The sequence below is a fragment of the Drosophila elegans genome, unplaced genomic scaffold, assembly GCF_018152505.1.
Source record: "Drosophila elegans isolate 14027-0461.03 unplaced genomic scaffold, ASM1815250v1 contig_476, whole genome shotgun sequence".
Lineage (NCBI taxonomy): Eukaryota > Metazoa > Arthropoda > Insecta > Diptera > Drosophilidae > Drosophila > Drosophila elegans.
In genome coordinates, this window is record NW_024545863.1 from 14279630 (window position 1) to 14297241 (window position 17612).

Below are 17612 nucleotides of genomic sequence, written 5' to 3' on the forward strand. Positions count from 1 at the left end.
ACTGTACATTTACAATAATTAGTTAATCGTTACTGAAAAGAAAACAAAATTGATTTTCATGTTAAAAATACACCCGACGTTTTGCTCTTTCTCCGATATTTTAGTCAAGATTGTAGACTAAATTTCACATGAATAGTTTTATTCCTTATTAAAGATACTTACAACCAAACAAAAAAATAAAAGTTTATTTTTAATAAGTGTGACTTGGAAGTAAAACTATAGACATTATAAAAGTAAAATTATATTTCCAATACTAAATAATATTATCCCTAAACTTGTTTGTGTCATTTCTATACCAAAAGAGTTTAAGACTATAGTCTGAGGCCTTTAATATAAGCCACATAAGTTATATTTTAATTCTTTAATTTATTAATTTACTTAATTTAACGCGCATCTTATTGAGAAATTGTTCATACCCAATAGTTTACAATTGGACAATAGTTTAGTTTCTATGACCATTCTTTTTAGTCCAAATTTAAAAGTGCAATATCTTGACCAATAAGATTTGGTAGTTGTGCTCTTACTGATTGTAGTCTTAAATTAATTTGTTTCAAAATTGCTTTGTTCTACAAGTCCCAGAACATCAGAAATAATATATTAAGTGACTCCTTGCCATGTAAATTATAAGTGATTGTTATATAGATTCCATTGCATTTAAATAAGCATGATAAATTAAAAATTATGCCGGGGAAAAATGATAGGAATGCCGTGAGTGGGTTTCCTACCTAAATCCTTGCAGTTCTACTTTGGGTTCTCAGCTGAAATGAATATATCACCGGCAGTTTTTAGAAGGAGGGCAACATTCAAATGGCGTACAGGTAGAAAACAACGGTTAAAGGGTTCTGCTCTTTCTCAAAGTGATTTATGGAAGTGCGAAAAGAAGCCCGTGGAGAGGGAGCGCAGAGTGACGCAAAATACGGCCAAGATCCGCAGGACGTGGCAGGATTATGCTGATGACAATCCGGTTCGGGTCACTGGCAGACCTCGTTCGAGTCCGTAGAAATCTGTTGTCTTGGCGAAAGCGTGAAGGCGGGTCATTTATGACCACATCATAAACTGTTTACAGCAGCTCGGGCCTCAAAATATTTTGGCCAGAACAATGGGCCGTTCGAGACCGTGGATAATTCCCGGTCGGAGTTCGGACAAACGGGTTGGGTTGAGAAACTAGAGCAGCTCTGCTGGAGGTGGGCGATGATGTAACTGCAACATATGGCACTTCCTGCTATCCAAATCGAAGAGCCAATGAATACATAAAGCCCATAACTGATGACGTGTGGAATGGTGTTCTGTCACAATTTAATTGCCCCTTTTCCCCCCGTCGGCCGGGTGAAAGTCACCCACCCACGAAAAGCGCGTGCTGAGCCCCCTTCGGCAAATGGCGGCGGAAATTAATGGGAATATGCTTTGGAAGAACATAAATGGAGAGACATGTGTACGGTACATGCAGGCAATCGTGTCACCACCGCCTACACTCATTAAAATTCCAGGGGCCCAAGAGCATCCAGGGATGAGGGTTCGGGTTCGGTTCGTATCGGCTGGAGGGTTAGGGTTCGGTTCCCGGGGACCATCTTATCAGTTCCGCGGAACAGGCGGCCCAAAAATAATCTAATTTATTCCGACACTTTCATAAAAAGAGACCAAAACTCTCGGCAACAAAGCAAGACATTATCGCCGCATAATTAATGCCACATGTTGCAATGCGCTGCAGCGAGACAATAAAAAGCCAGTCGGTCGCTCCTTTTGTCCCGGCGGTGGAGCGACATGATGGCGTTGTCGCCTAGGCCGCGGCACCCATGAGATATCATAAAGCCATCCCGCTTTTAATTGCCGCCTAGAACAACTCGGCTCGTTTCCATATTGAGCGCTCCAACGCATTTGCATAAATTTATCCGAATGAAAATCAGCGACGGAAAAGCCTGAAAATCCTGTCCTAAGTTCATTCCTCCGTCCAACAGTTTTCTCCGTCCGCTTTCGCCACCATCTTCGTCGACATTGCGCATGCGCCGCTTTGCCATCGGAGGCCATTGTAAAATGGGCGGAGCCAAGAGCCGTTAGCTCACCACGGTCTCAGTGGCCGAGGTGAGTTTCGGCAACGACCCTTGTTACCTGCGGTGTGGTGAAAAGGAGACAGACTACGCAGGATGCCGAACCCCTAGATATCGGGTGTCCATGACAGTTTTAAGCAGTTCCGAGAATATTTAGAACCCGCATCTCACAATTTCAAATCTTTTGAATTTATTAAATTTCTGTTCTGAAGAATAATTATTTAAAAATAACTAAACAACAAATCCAGCTCAAGGATATTCTCTATTAAGAAACAGTGCATTGTAGTGGGGGTGCAACGGGGAAATGTGTAAATTCACAACATCTGGACGGTACATTCGATTGATAATATTTGGTTATTTACTAAAATTGTTAATGTTCTTGGCGGTAAATATGGAAAACGAACTAGTTACTCGGCTTAAAAAATGGTAACTTGGATTTTGGGCGGATGCGTATAGCAGGGAGATGGAAGCGTTTCGGCCTATTAGCAGTAAATGTTAAAAATAGTTAAAATTTATTTTCTCAGTTAAGAAAATACTTGAATATTACTTACCACAAAGACTTCAAATTCACAGTAAAATTGGTCTATTAATGTTAACACAAAGTTCATCACAAAACAGGTTAAACAGGTTTATAGGGGCGAAATACTGGTATCAAACGAAAAAACAAAATGTTTTCACACTTATTTTACAGAAAGTTCAAGAGAACGCAAACTTAACAAAATACATGTCCTTGATGCTACTAAAAGTAACTTATATTCTGCTTAAATTAACTGCTAACACTACTGTACTGTAATATAAAAGTTGGTAACGAAAAAATCATGATGAATGAAATATTTACCTATCAACATGATATATCCGATAAACAACATACAATGCATTTAACTAAGTATAACTGTTCATTTTTGTTAATGCAACAAGCAACACATACTAAATATACAAAATGTATTCTTGTTTTTAAAATGTGGCTAGTTATTGTTAATTTAAATTTTTTACCTCAGGTGTAGTTGTGATTTACAAATAGGTGCTCAGGAAAATTCATGAAATGGCCGTTTTGGTTATAAATTAAATATTGGGCTCAAAATTCAATTGCAACAGAAGCATGAATCTTAAAAATTAACGAAAGGATAACGGCATTTTTAAATTTTTCTTAAAAAAAACATTTCCAAAACTTTTTTACAATTTTTTTTAAGGTTGTAAGAAGAAATCTTGCATTAAATACTACTTAAATACTAATTTTGTCTAAAAAAATGAATTGATGTGAGTATTCGTGAATATTTATTTAAGGGGTTGTATGGAGTTAGAAAGTCTTAAAAAAGAGAATTTTGCACATATTAAGGTTTCTTTAAACTGTATTTTAAGCCGAAGTATCAGTAAACATATTTATTTGGAAAGCTGATGTCCGGCAGCTTCTCTCAAAAAAGAAGAAATAAAAATATTATCGGTGAGAAAAATTGTTGGATAAATTACTAATTGATTAATACTATACTATACTATAATACTAATTACATATTTATTGTTATTCCTATTTTAAGTCCATACTTTTTGTTGTTGTGTAACAGTTTTATAGAAATCTTATAAAAAATAGTAGTGTTTGCCTTTTATCGATACAAAAACTACGTTTTACACGGATATTGATTTGATATTTTCTTACAAAATATTTAAAATTATGTTTGTAATTTAATTTGCAAAATAACGGGCCTTAACAAACAATCGAAGTTTGTCTACGCGCTTTTTACGCACATGCCCACCCCGCGGAGCGACATCTCGTGTTGGTGTTTGACTTCCTAGTTCCGCATTTCCAGAGCCAGATGGCGCTGCAGGCGAGGCGACGGGGAACTGGAAGTTCTCTTTTTCTCTTTCTGGGGAGTCAGAGAATCGCACTCTTCGCCTGCTCACTCACACAATAGCAGCTCGGTTTTTGCCGCAGTGTGGGTAAGTCTGATTTGAATGTGTTCGTGCTGGCTGACGTTGGCGTTGACGCTGGATTTCTGCTTTCTGAGCAGAAAAATGCTGTCAAAAACATTCCGAAACAGTATTCGAAATATTGATGAAAACCCATTCCCTCTCCCAGACCAACTAGAATTGGACAAACAGATTCCCAGTTGGAAGCCTAATGAGTTCACATATTTATAATCCTTCATATATCTTCTTGTTTAAAATAATTTATGGAACCAATGTCCACAGCTCACATCCATTTCACAAATTAAAATTGGTTGCTATCGCTTGTTTTCCAATTGATTTATGGCTCACATAAAAAGTTGAATAGGAAAAACTCGACGAAGGAAAAGCGAACACGTGTGCCAAACTATCAAAGAGAAAGAAAACGTTGACGGGTCAGAAGCATTCTAAATGCGATATTAATTAAACAAATTGTCAGCAGTCGAAGTCGGAAAGGAAAACTATAATTCATGCGGCAATGAAAAGATTTTCTTGAGTGAGACGTTAGGCGTTGGTTCGATGGGAAAGTCAAGTAGCCAATAAATTTGGACGGCCACGGGTCTGGAATCTTAAAACAAGCCAAAGAAGAAAACCAAAACTGATTACAAATGAAAATACCCGATTCAAGTGCATCACTTGTACAAGTAGAATCTTTATGGATTCCGCCGCAGGAATGGGAATTTAAAAATGGAAAACCTCAGCCATGATTCCCGTTTTCCGATACCAAAACTCGTTTGACAAATGGCTTCTTTCGATTGCTGATTACTCAAGTGCCCTCTGCAGATGCACTTCGCTCTGAGATTGTAAGGACCCTCGTCAGTGGGCATAATTCGCTTGTCAAAATAATCGAGAGGAAGTCGTAAATTCTCCAGTTAATCATATTCGAAGGGATATGAAAGTACTTGTATCTCGCATCAGTATTTTAATCTCATTTTTGTTTTTTTTTTATTTGCCACCCGCAATGGGACATTTGCATATTAATGATTTCTTCTTTTCAAAACCAGGTGTGACGGCTTTACGCTCTCTATAAGAACTTCTTGAACGGTCTTCATTAATGAAGACACTGTGATATCTATAAAATTTTAAATTCAAATATGCCAAAAACAAAACATTTTTGGCACTGTGGAAGAAGACAGAGACAATAGGAGATATCAAAATAATTAATATATTATTCTTTTCATAACATTATTATTATCTTTATTGTTTATAATATAGTAAAAATTTTGAATGATATCGCGGAAGAATAATAAACAATTTGAGTACATATCTTGACTGTTATTGTTTAAAATATTTAAAAACAGTTTTATTCCTAAAAATGTTTTTCAAATAAAAAGCATGGTGTGTTTAAATTGCCTAAAAATCTATAAAAACAAAATACCCTGAAACAAATTGGAATACACTTTTTACTAACCATCCCCTCTGGTAAACAGCATATTGAACAATGTAAATTGGAGACCACCAGGGGCGATATTTGCTGGGACAAATTTGAGATTCCTTCCACAGTGCCCCGGACTTGTTTTCTCGTTTAGCGCAAATGGAAAACTTGTTTGAGCCATAAATTCGCGTTGATTTACGCATTTTATCATCGCGGGTTGAATGGCAGCAGAATGGTATTATTTTTTTTACAAATTATTGGAATCGACGAATGGCGGCGTGTTGCTCCATTTGCAATCCGATCCGCTGGCCCCGCACTCCTTCTTCCAGCCGCTTGTAATCAAGTTTTATCGGCTGCTCCTGATGATGGTCGATGGTCCTTGGGCCTGGACTCATCCTCTGCTGAAAATCTGTGACTCGCATTATGCGACTGCTGACCTGAAACCCATTAAGTGCCCCACATCAGAAGGCGACCATTATTAGAGTGCTTTCAACCTAATAACACCAATAAAAGCAGTGCCAAACAACACGACCCCCTCCGCCGATCTTGAAACCGGGAGCAAGTGGAGCGCATGAGACACTGGAAACGACTTTTTGTGCAAAAATTATATGCTAGCGCTGGCTGGCGCCCGACGAATATGATTTTATTGTTGGCGTACTTGCTCGGCGGGCGGCCATTGCCATTGCCGCTTGCCACGCCCCATTCCACTTCATTACAATTCATTTTGCAAATGTAAAAAGCGCAAAAGAAAACACAGCCCCAACAGGAGTGGGCACGAAACCATCCTCAAAGTGGTTCTGAGAATGCACTGGGAAAAAATATCTTCAAACTTTTCGATTAAATTATGTAAAAACCGGGAAGTTTCTACCAAACAAATTAGAAAACAAGTCTCTGCGAAAGTCCGCACAAATTTTGTTGCAATTAGGGAAAACATAATATTTCTGTGGGATATATATTTTGTTTGCGATTATTGAATGATTGTTTTGAGTTAAACTGTGTTTATTTGGATATTTTTGTTGGTTAAAATTAATTTATTTTAAATCCAAAAGGAACGTTTTATGCACTTAATTAACCGTTTAAAAATTCTTGTTAAATGGCCATAGTTTGTTCTAATAAAATTGATGGTATTATTGATATAACACATAGCTATGTCAACCGATAAATATTTCTTTTTCATCATTCTTATATTTGTATCTGCATTCCGAACCTATTCCTTTTGAATTGTTCTAAAATATACAGACAATATTTTCGGATTGTTAGAGGCAGATAAAGTCTAACTTGTGCATAATTTAGATGAGCGTTAAAGAGTGTTACTGCTTAAGAATATCTATATATAATCCATTTTTAGAGTTGGTATTTTATTAAGAGTTTCGATTTTTTCCCGGTGTTTGGGGATGGCTCAAGTGGAACTGGATGTGGCGCCGCGCCCACTTAGCAGCTAGCCTCTCCGAATAGTGCGCCTTGAATTGCCCCCGACTGCTGGCCGAAGTAAGGCAAATGGTATGAAATGGCCTTTTTCCATTATCCAAATGGAAAACTTACACAAACAGCCAAGAAAATGGTGTCTGTCGAGAAACGAAAGGAAAGTCAAAAGCAAAACTACTCGTGCGCGTCATTTCCATTGCTTTATCAGCCTGAATTTTCGCACAAACGCAAAAAAGAAGGCAATCCACTAAATAGAGAGCAGGGAAAACACATATCGGGGAGCACTAAAAGCCAACGAGTCCCTGCGCCACACTCTACATTCCATTTGTGCCTCCACGAGCAAATGGCTCCAATTAGGGATTACTTTCTCTATATGTTCTTTAGTTATTAATTAGGAATAGTGCAGGTCGCGGCTGAAATGACGATTAAGAATAAAGGGGTTTTGTTAAATGCGCAGCATAAAAATAAATTGGTATTTGCATTACTGTTGATTAATTATTCAATTGGCAAAAGCTACTCTATTTAATGTAACAGATGTATAAAAAAATTGATTTCTTCTGTTTATTTCAGTCTTTATCACAAACAGTTCTTAGAGCGTTAAAATACATTTAAAAAACATTAAAATATTCAAGTAAATGAAATGAATCATTATATTCTTCCGTTATCAATTTTTATATTACGCTTACAGTATCAAGGCCTAGATATCTTCTAGAGGACAGTAATTACACAATCAAAGATCTCGGCAAAGTTTGCTCGAGACTCTCAGACATCTTCCGCGATTTTTTAACCTTCCGAGCAATTAGCCGACCGTTTGCTGAGTCAAATCACAGAATCGCTGACCCAATTAAGGCAAGGGCAAAGAAAGAAATAAAGAGTGCCATGCAAACACAAACAGAGCAGAAGGCTTAAAAGGAAAACGCACCATTAAAAGGCGACAACAATAAAAAGGCAAATGAAAAGAAAAGAAAGCGAATGTGTCTCGAAATGGGTGAGAAAGAACTCCCTCCCCCGCCAGCCTACGGGCTCAAGGTCGCCTGGACAATAATGATGATTTAATGGCCTCATAAATAAGTTTATGGCTTCAAACACAGGCCGAGCGAAGACGAAGACGAACGGTCGGTGATCAGCGATCGCGATCGCAGTGGCCGAAAGGGGTTCGCAAAACCAATCGAGGACCTAACCTAATGGACCGGGCTTTCAGGGGCTAACAGGATATGGCCACGTAACATACGCAGTTTATGGCCAATACACACAAGACACATGTCAATTCCAGCTCGGCCCCGGAATGAAATTCAAAGTTTATCTGGCAGAACTTGTTAATTCCAAAATGGCATTAACAAACATGTTGACAGTATCTTCCCCTGGCATGTGTGTGTATCTTTATGGGCCCCTCCCCGAGTGTCTGTGTGATTCGCCAAACGGAATGTGCGTGTGTTTGCCGGGCGCTATAACCCCTTAGGACTCTGAGCTGCTGACGGGGCACACAACTTGGGGAGGTCGCTGCGCAAACAGAGATTAGGTAAACAATGGAATCAGCAAAAAATGTCGTCCGCCCATCAAGGAATGGGTTGCGACTCCAGGCCCCAGAACTCATCTCGAGCGGAGCGAGTGAAGCGACGACTTAATTAAATCGAGTGGAGACGACCGGGGCCACAGGGCGGTGCCTTAATCGCCGTCATTAAAAAAATATTGTCAGGTGATGGAACAAAAAAGCTGCATGAGCACCTGCAGCCAAATTCACCTCGAAACACTTCCACTTCCCCAGCAGGAGCAAAACAGCAACAGCAGCAGGAGTCGGCAATGAATATTAAGTGGGGTTTGAGCTTCACTTTTAAGCATTCGCCATTTGCAGTTCGAGAGTTACGAAATTAAGTAAAAATCGCACAATGGGCGCTGGGGCCAAAATTGAGGAATTTCATTTAAAAGCTTTTTGGGAACAGAAATAAATAAAATCACTTGTTCAAAGTGGTTAAGCTAAAAATATAATGATTTCTATTTACTAACTAAACGTTTGATGAGTGCTTTTTATGAGTGAGAACGTTTTACTTTTTAAATTTATTTTCACTTTAATGACTTTTAAAGTGAATAGTAGGAATATTCTTAAATTGAATTATGAAATTGAGGAATATAATTATAAGTATGCATGGCCTTGCCCTTTCAGTTTTAAACGTTAAGAAATAAGAATCTTTTTTCAATGGGTACATTGAAGACTCTACAATATTAAAGCAATTAAGAAATTTTTTAAGATATAGAGAAAAATGTGTCACTTGTTTTTTTATTGTCGTTAAACTTGTAAATTTAGTTTTTATAATTCACAAAATAAATGATTTTAAGAAGTAATTCTTAGACTATTTTGTTTAATAAATTTAAACAATTTAAACAATTTTATATTGCCATCCGATGCCTCCCATTGTCGGCGATGCTCCGACTTCTGTTTGGTTATTAACGTTTTCTTTTATTGCCCCCACGCCGTCATGTAATCGCCTGCATATGCGACTTGGCACGGGCGGAAAAAGCAGGGGAGGGGAAGGGGGAGCGGAGCAGGAGCGGTACAAGATGTGCCATTCCAGGGACTTTCACCTGCGGAGTCAGCAGATCGCCAAATCCCACACACATGCAGGTTGACTTGCAGGGCCTGCTAGCCAAACAGAAACTTTGTTAGAGGCCGTGTCGCAGCGGCGTTTACGACTTATTAAGTTGGATAAACGTTTACGATATGAAAATAAGTAGAAATCTTGTGTGGTTAATTAAAAAAGAAGCTGAAGCCGAAGCGGGAGACGGTGGGCGGGGGGCGGCCGGCTGTTCATTCCACCCGGCTCCAATTCTGTGATATAATAAAACGCTGTGAAATGTAACACAAGCCGCAATCCACGAGCCAAGCTGCAGAAATTTATGTGGCACGAGTTTCGGTCTTGTTAATTGTTTTATGATGCGCCCATAAATCCGTGCCCCCGTTTTCCGACCTCCTCGCTCACCTACGCAGCATACGTCGAGCTGCTCGTAAATTACACACGGGACAGGCATTACGGCAAATAGACGAATGCGCCCCGGGCCGCCCGTTCAACATCATTCAGCGTACACCGTTCTGCGTTCAGCGTTCAGCGGCTTTGGCTTTGCGTCCAACTAAAAAACAGATTCATCCAAATCCGGCATCAATCGTCGCCCCCATCCGAAAGCAGGCCGCTTACATAAACTAGTCTAAAAGATAGACGAGCTGGATCCCCATCAGCTCCAGCCACGCCCAAGGAGCAGCCGCACTGTGCATGCGTTCTGCCAGCCGACGGATGTGTATCTGTGTATCTGTCAGATACTCGAACCCCGACGGCAATGGCAGTCCACGGCAGCCATGGAAAATGGATTGCGCTGGAGAGGAGGAGGGGGAGGGGAAAGCGGCCCAGGGACGGCCATCGAGGCGAGATGAGACCGAGAACGAGACCGAGGACCCACCACCATCTGCTGCTGCTCTACTTTTAGCCACATACAGAGCGAGTTTTCCACAGGGGGTGGGTTTCCACAGCAAGGAAAAGTGCACTGTAAAATATAAGGAAACAGAAATTGTAATAGTAATTTTGCGAGAAAAATTTAGAAAATAGGTGTCATTTATTGAAGTTCATACTATTTTTTAATGTTAAAATATTATTTTATATTGATAACATAATCCGTTTAATTTAAAATATTATTTATAGGGATACATTTTCAAAACAGCAACTATGACAAATACTTTTTGAGAAAAATAACAATAAAATTGAATTTTAAAGGCATAATAAAGTTTGTTAAAGGTGAAAAGTAATGTTAAACAAATGGCTTAACGACTTAATTAAAATATGTATTTTAAGATCTTTATAAAATTTTTGTTATTTAAACTAAAGAGGAATTAAATAATGATATTAACATTGTTTCATATAACAATATACTTTTTTAATAATAAATATTTTTTGTTTTAAAAGAGTTTGTTATAAGCCTAGAAAATAAAGTTAATTAAAAATACATTAATCTGTAATTATTCATAGCACATATTATTACAATTGAAAATTTTAAATAGAAACATATTTTAGTTAACTGCTTTAATTTCAAGAAACAAGAACTATTAGTTTTTTGAAGTGTAAAATATGTAGAGGGTCTTAGTGTAATAAAATATATTTAGTATGGGGGCCACCAATTATTGAATATTGCCTTAATACGATAATACTATAAAATTTGTGTTGTTTTTAATTAATTGGTAAATACATTTTGTCTCGGTTTAACGATCTAATGAGATGTCAAATCACACCTCCAGTGTTTCTTCATACATGCTAATTACATATTACTCAAAATCAAAAATTAAGTATTCAATTCAGGGAACTCATGCTTTTACGATTAGAATACATAATAATATTAAACATATTTTGGGAGGGTCTAAAATTACTCATAGAAGTTAGCCTTCTTCTTAACTTTTTAAAGTATTTTAATATTATCTTGTAAAAGTAAAGTCGAATAAAAACTAAAGTCATGTTGTACGATTCCTTAATTCAAATATTCGGTACGTTTCCTTCCTGCAATTTCTGTGGAAATTGCTTGCGGTTAATAAACTCTCACTTTTAGTTAGGCCGGAAACTTTTCCCATTTAACTTTTCGCTCGGATCCCGCTGCCCCGAAATGGTAAATTTTTTATTAACTGCTGATGGAAGCCGCAATACGGGCAGAAGCCGACTAACGAACTAACCGGAAAGAAGAATCTTTCTTGTTTTTGGGCCTTACATTGATGCCTGTTTTTTTTTGGCTTTTAGTGGGATCTGCTTAATTTTGTTGTTTTGCTCTGTTTTGGTAGTTGCGGCTGTTGTTTGTAATGAATCTTTCATGAAATTGGCAAGGCACGATGACCAGCTGGCTTTTTGATAACTGAAAAGAATACTCTTAAAATTTGCTAAATTCGTGAGAAATTTTTATATACTTTATTATTTAAACATTCAAAAATTTGTAATTTAATGACATAAAATATTCATAAAATCGTACTTATGTAGAAGAAAAATAATCTTTTTTATCTTTATAAATTGTGTATCTTCTATACAAGTAGAGTAACCAAGCTTCGACACACTCTCCCTTGTTCCCCGATAAATATTTCGTCGACTCACCATTTAGATGAGTTTCTTGGGGCCTGAAGGCCCTTGATTTGGGGTCCAGCCATCCAAGGAGGACGCTGTGTGTGGCCTTTTCTTTTAAATTTGTTGTTTTAAAAAGTTTTTTCTTGTAGCTGAAATTTTGATGAGCCGTGTTATCAAAAGCAACTTTTTTGTAGACTTCGTCGCTGGCTAAATGATTTTGTTGTTTCCCTTCTGCCCCGTTGCGGTTATTTATTTATTCTTTAAGAAGGGATCTTGGGTCTAGAAACGAATGTTCAATTTGGGCCCGACGCACGCCGAGTGGGAATATTATCTGGGCTTAATGAGATTACCTGGTGGCTGTAAATTTTTGTGGACTTAATTTTTGCGTTCGCACCTTTTGGCCTTCCCTCGTCTTTGGTTTTCCAAACTTTACAGTTTCTGCCACGACATTTCAATTAAGTTCACCCCGCCCCCAATGGCAGGGCGTATAAAATCCGGAGCTAAATTTGCTCACGTCGCAGCTTCTGCAGACTTTTATGCTCGTCTCTGATTCCCAAATAGGATTGGCCTGGTCCACGGGTCTCCGATGCATATCGCATCTAATCTTGCATCTAATAAGCATTTTCAATCAACTTTTATGCTGCGCTGTAAAACGTAATCGACCTCACCGTCACGCCCCCTCTCCGGGTAATTTTCCCAGGAGTTCATGCGAGCCCTGCATCCTCCATCTTACTTACATACGTCGCACAATAACTTAATCCGTAAATTTTATTTTAAAAATCCCTAAAAACCGCTCTCGGGATTTTCCCGGCGATGGCTGAGCGATAAATTGAAACCCAACGCCCAGAATCCGCCCCTCCCCCTGTTCCATCGCCTGCACGTGAGGAGCTCACATTCGAGTGAGCATGGAGTTTGGCGGGGTCACCACTGGTGCCCACTTACCAGCGAAGAGTTCCCTGCTCCACGTTGATTTCCGCCCGTTTCGGCCTATTAGATGGACGTGCATTTTGATTTGGGCCGTGAAAAATGGAGGAAAGCCAACTAACAGTGGAACATGATTTACAAAAATAACATAGGCAATGGTAAATCGTTTTGGGTTTGTTAGGTTAATGACAACAAATTGGGCAGAGCTGGACAATTTTAAAATAAGAATTTGTTTTGATTAAAATAATATTTTTAAAGACCGAAAATGAAAATTGCATAGCGAAAAAGTATTTTACATTATATGTTATGAATATCAAAAAATCACCTATCTAAACGTAACTGAGAACTAATATTTTTTCTGAAAAAATATTCCCACTGTGCAATTGAGAATTTCTCGATTGCACAAAAGAAAAACCTGAGCAGCAATTCAGGCTAAAATTCCGTGGGCTGACTCAACGAAATCTAAAGTGGGCGGATGTGGGTGAGGCAATGTGATTGAAGTAAAGGGTATTTTTAAAAATCGAAGACCATTTTGTTGTTTTTTTTTTTATCCCTTTCACCAATTTGATGCGTTCCGTTTGATTATTTGCGTGCGTGATGGGCCCGAAAATGAAAGCAAAGGAAACACAAATTTATGCCCAGGCCACCACAAGTGGCTGCAGCTCACCCTCACGTCCTCTCCATCCCCATAACCATCCCCAACTCCAACTCCAACTCCATCTCCGATCCAGATCCATTTGCAGCTCCGTGTTTATCCTCTCGAAGGCAGCCACTTGAGTTGCCATCGCGTTGCGCTTCGATGCCCGTAATAACACGCTTTGATAATTTTCATGGCCGCCTACCGCCGTGCCCCAATCGAATCCCAAATCCCGTCCCAGTCGCAGTCCCAAAAACTCCTGCCCCGACTGCGGATGGGCTTCGTTAAACTTTATTTGAATTTACACCCACATTGGCTCCAGTTTCGAGTCCCAAGCCCTGCCCCTCAGTTTTCGGTCTATCAAAATTCAGGACATGCCTGGCCGACTCGCTTATCCTTTCGCTCGTTGCCGAACGTATCCATTTTGCTTGGTTAATGGACATGAAAATTAAACCTTCATCTTCATCCATCATCTCGTGCACCTTTCTGCCAGGGCCACTGGGAGAAATATATCCCCTACATTGGTATTGTATTCTCCTTGGACAAGATGGCCTACACTAAAATAAATTGGTAAATAAAAATTTTTGTTAATAATATAACATTTTAAAAATCACTATATTCTCCTTGGAATAAATGGCTTTTAATAAAACAATTTGGTAAATAAAAGCGTTTCTAATAAAAAAAATAAATTAAAAAAGAATAAAAGAATAAAAAAATGAGTTTTTAATTATTTTTATAAATTCTATTAGTTGTTAATACCCTTGTTTAATTATAATATACGAGAAATAAAATTTAAAAAATCGCTATTATTTGATACTAATTCTGGCATTATATGTGGTCATTTTGAACATTACCAAAAACATACCAAAACTAATATAACTTCAAGATAAATATCGGAATCTATTTAAATAATCTTTAACATAATACATTAAGGTATATTTGATTGTTTTTGCTGTGCAGTGATTTTATGCCTCCGTGCCGCCATTTTGCCTTGGTCCTAGATTTAGTGCGGAATTTAAAGATGGGCTACAGAATACCGATACCGGGGCAATAAAATAAATATGCCATTGCCATGCTGGCTGCACAATACTCAGTTCGCTATTCGCATCTGTGCAGAAATGCAAATTGCAGGCGAACAGAAGAAGTTAGAAGCGAGCTCACAGTGACAATTACCATATAAACGGATATTTATCGACGCTGGCCGCCGCATGCGACAATTGGCGCGGCCTTCTCCGCCCCCCGAAGTCGCATTTATGGCAGCGCTTTGCGATTTTATGGGTTTATAATGCACGTCGCTGATTATCGCGCATGATATGCGAATTAAATTTTTTACAATTTGCCAAATGCAAATACACTCAGGCGGCCGCCATTGGTCGTTCGACGGCTTTAACCCTCACCCTCACCCTCCGCCGCGCGCCGTCCGCTTAACGGCCATCGCTATCCATTTTAATGAGCGGTCTGGCCCGGACGAACGGAACGGATCGGAACGAGGACAAACGAATTTCAATAATGATTCAATTTTAATTCGAGCGCGGCTCAGAGCTCTGCGACTGCGGCTCTTAATGGGAATCGAATGCAATCGACTAAGCGCTCAATTAGCGGGACATTCGCTTCTATAAGCGGTCTGCGCCAATCGCTTCTCACATATCAAAGGGTTGCGATAATAGCAAAGGGGGGGCCTTTTAGGGAGTGGGGGCAGTGCGTGATGGGGTTCCGAAATGCGGGCATCTGATGTAACGCTCCCAAGGCGTGGATTATTGACTATGAATCAGAGTGCCAGCATTCGAAGAATCGAGTGGAGCAATATCTAAACGAGAACACCCATTACACGAATCAAGAAAAGTTGTATGTGATTGTAAAAGAATTCGTCATCAGAAAAGAAAATCTTAAAACGTAAGTTTTTCATTTGTATGCAACTTAAGTGGGTAAACGTTTCCAAACTAAATTTGTATATCAACTGTTCCATTGTGTGCAATCTAAAGTTTTATTAAATAACTTGAGCCAAGTCATATTCAAGTTTACCGCATAATCAGAGTCCTGATAAATATCAAAATAAAAAAAAAGAATTATAATTTCTCGTTTTAGCTTAATTACTGATTGATTTTAAAGATATATTGTACACAATTTAAAATATTAAATATCAAATCAGACAAAAACTCCACAGGAGACCATCCACCATCCACCATCCATATGCAAAACTTCCGACATAAAATTTGGTCATGTAAAATGAATATATAAAAATATTGGTCTTAGCAGATAATTTTCTAAAAATTTCTCATTTGGCTAAAGGAAAATGAGAACATATTTCAGTTACACTGAAAACAAGCCAATCGTTTTACAATCAAGAAAATTCTGTCAACTTACTCTTACTTTAAAATTACTCAGGCTTAAAAGTGAAAACAAAAAATAATCAATATATATTGAATGTAATGGTTAAAACTATGCAAGCAATGGTTTTTTTTAATAAAAGTCGATTTTTTAATTAAGATTAAGTTAATAGTATATTTTTAAGCAAATCAATATTTTAAAATCCAAATGTTGAAAAATATATAAAACCTTTGGTTAAAATTTCTTTCAGCATTCGCTTGAATTGCTATTTTCGATTGCGATTAATGTGAGTTTGGACATAAATCCATTCAACACATCAGCAAGTTTGTAGTCCACGACTAGCGTCATCTTTTTTCTCCATTTCCGGTGGCCACCGCAGTTGGCAAGTTTACAACGAACTTTGATGGTCGCTCGCATTAAATGTAATATTTTCAGAAAACCAAACTCAATATTCAGGACACAGCGAAATTTCAATATTTTGCTTTTGTTGTTTTCAATTTACGAACATTGAACATCAACGAAACGTGTCGCGTTCGTGTGGATTTCATTTATGGCAAACAGAACAGAATGGGGCCGAAAGTTATGATATTCCCTGTCTAGAAGCGGAGTGGGATGTCATTTCGGGGGAATGGGCAGGGATATATGCACGGAATGCACGGGCCCAGAGCCACAAGATACATATTCAGTCACAGATACAGATACTGCCGGCCCACACATGTCTGGATGCGAATAAAGAATGGGAATATTTGTACATAAATTTTAAATTTCGCTTTTCTCATGTTTCCCCTGCTGTAAAGCCAAATACATGTGTTCCCATTCCCATTCCCAATCCCACTCCAACACCCACACCCACTCCCCCAGTCCCTGCATATCATGATCCCTGCAAATAAGCGAATGAGAAACGTAAAAAACAAGCACACTGAACCAAGAAAAAAAAATTGCTAAAAACCCAAATGCGAATAAGCAAATCGAAAAGAATAAGCAGCGGACTGCGACAGCGGAGAAAATATTGTTATTGCTCATGCGACATGCATAAGCAAAGAGCTCCGTCCGAGTCCAAGTCCCATTGCCCAAGTTCCCAGTTCCCAGTTCGCAGTTCCAAGTGCCAAGTGCCAGACCAACCGGAGCGAGGCAAAACCCGTATCCCGTATACGTGGCGTGGTGTGTTCAACGCTGCAACTTGTGCGGCTGTCCGCTTCAGTCCCAAAACGCTGCCGATGAAAATACAGTGGGCAGAGAGGCACAAATTAATTGTAAAATGTTTATTTATACTTACTCTACAGGGGTATAGATAAGTCAGGCAGCAGAGTTCAAATATATGAGCTCTTCTATTGGAATAATTTGTATGACAATTTAATTTAAATATTTGCAATGAGAGATGTATAAGTAAAAGACGCAGATGAACAACAATATAACATTTTAAATCGTATGACATTAAGTCTTATTTTAACCACAAATATTTTTATAACAAAAAAACAAACATTTTTGAATAAAATGTTGGAGTAGTTATATATTTTAACTTACTTAAAACAAAGTCAGCAAAAAACGACCTTTAACTAGATTTCACAAGCATTTCAATCAACAAAATTATTAAATACAGAACTAAGCGGATAAATAAAAAAAAGTGAGTGTTTTTTGCATATATAATGTATAATATTATTTACGCCATCTCCAAACTTTCGTAAGCAAATCGTATTACAAACGTATGGTTCTATTGCAGGGCATTAAATAATAAAACAGGTCCTTGTTGGATATTTTTCGATTCTGCAAGTCCTGCTTTTAGTAATTTAATATATTTTTTAGGACACGAACTAGAAAATAATATCCGTTAATAATTAATAATAATATAGCAATAAATA

The 17612-nt window shown here is 38.2% G+C and overlaps 1 protein-coding gene across 3 annotated transcripts in view; it reads left to right on the forward strand.

Moving 5' to 3' along the window:
• The window catches only part of LOC121467577, a 108001-nt gene that overhangs the window by 1441 nt on the left and 88948 nt on the right, over nt 1-17612 (forward strand). The gene's annotated exons all lie outside the window — the stretch shown is intronic.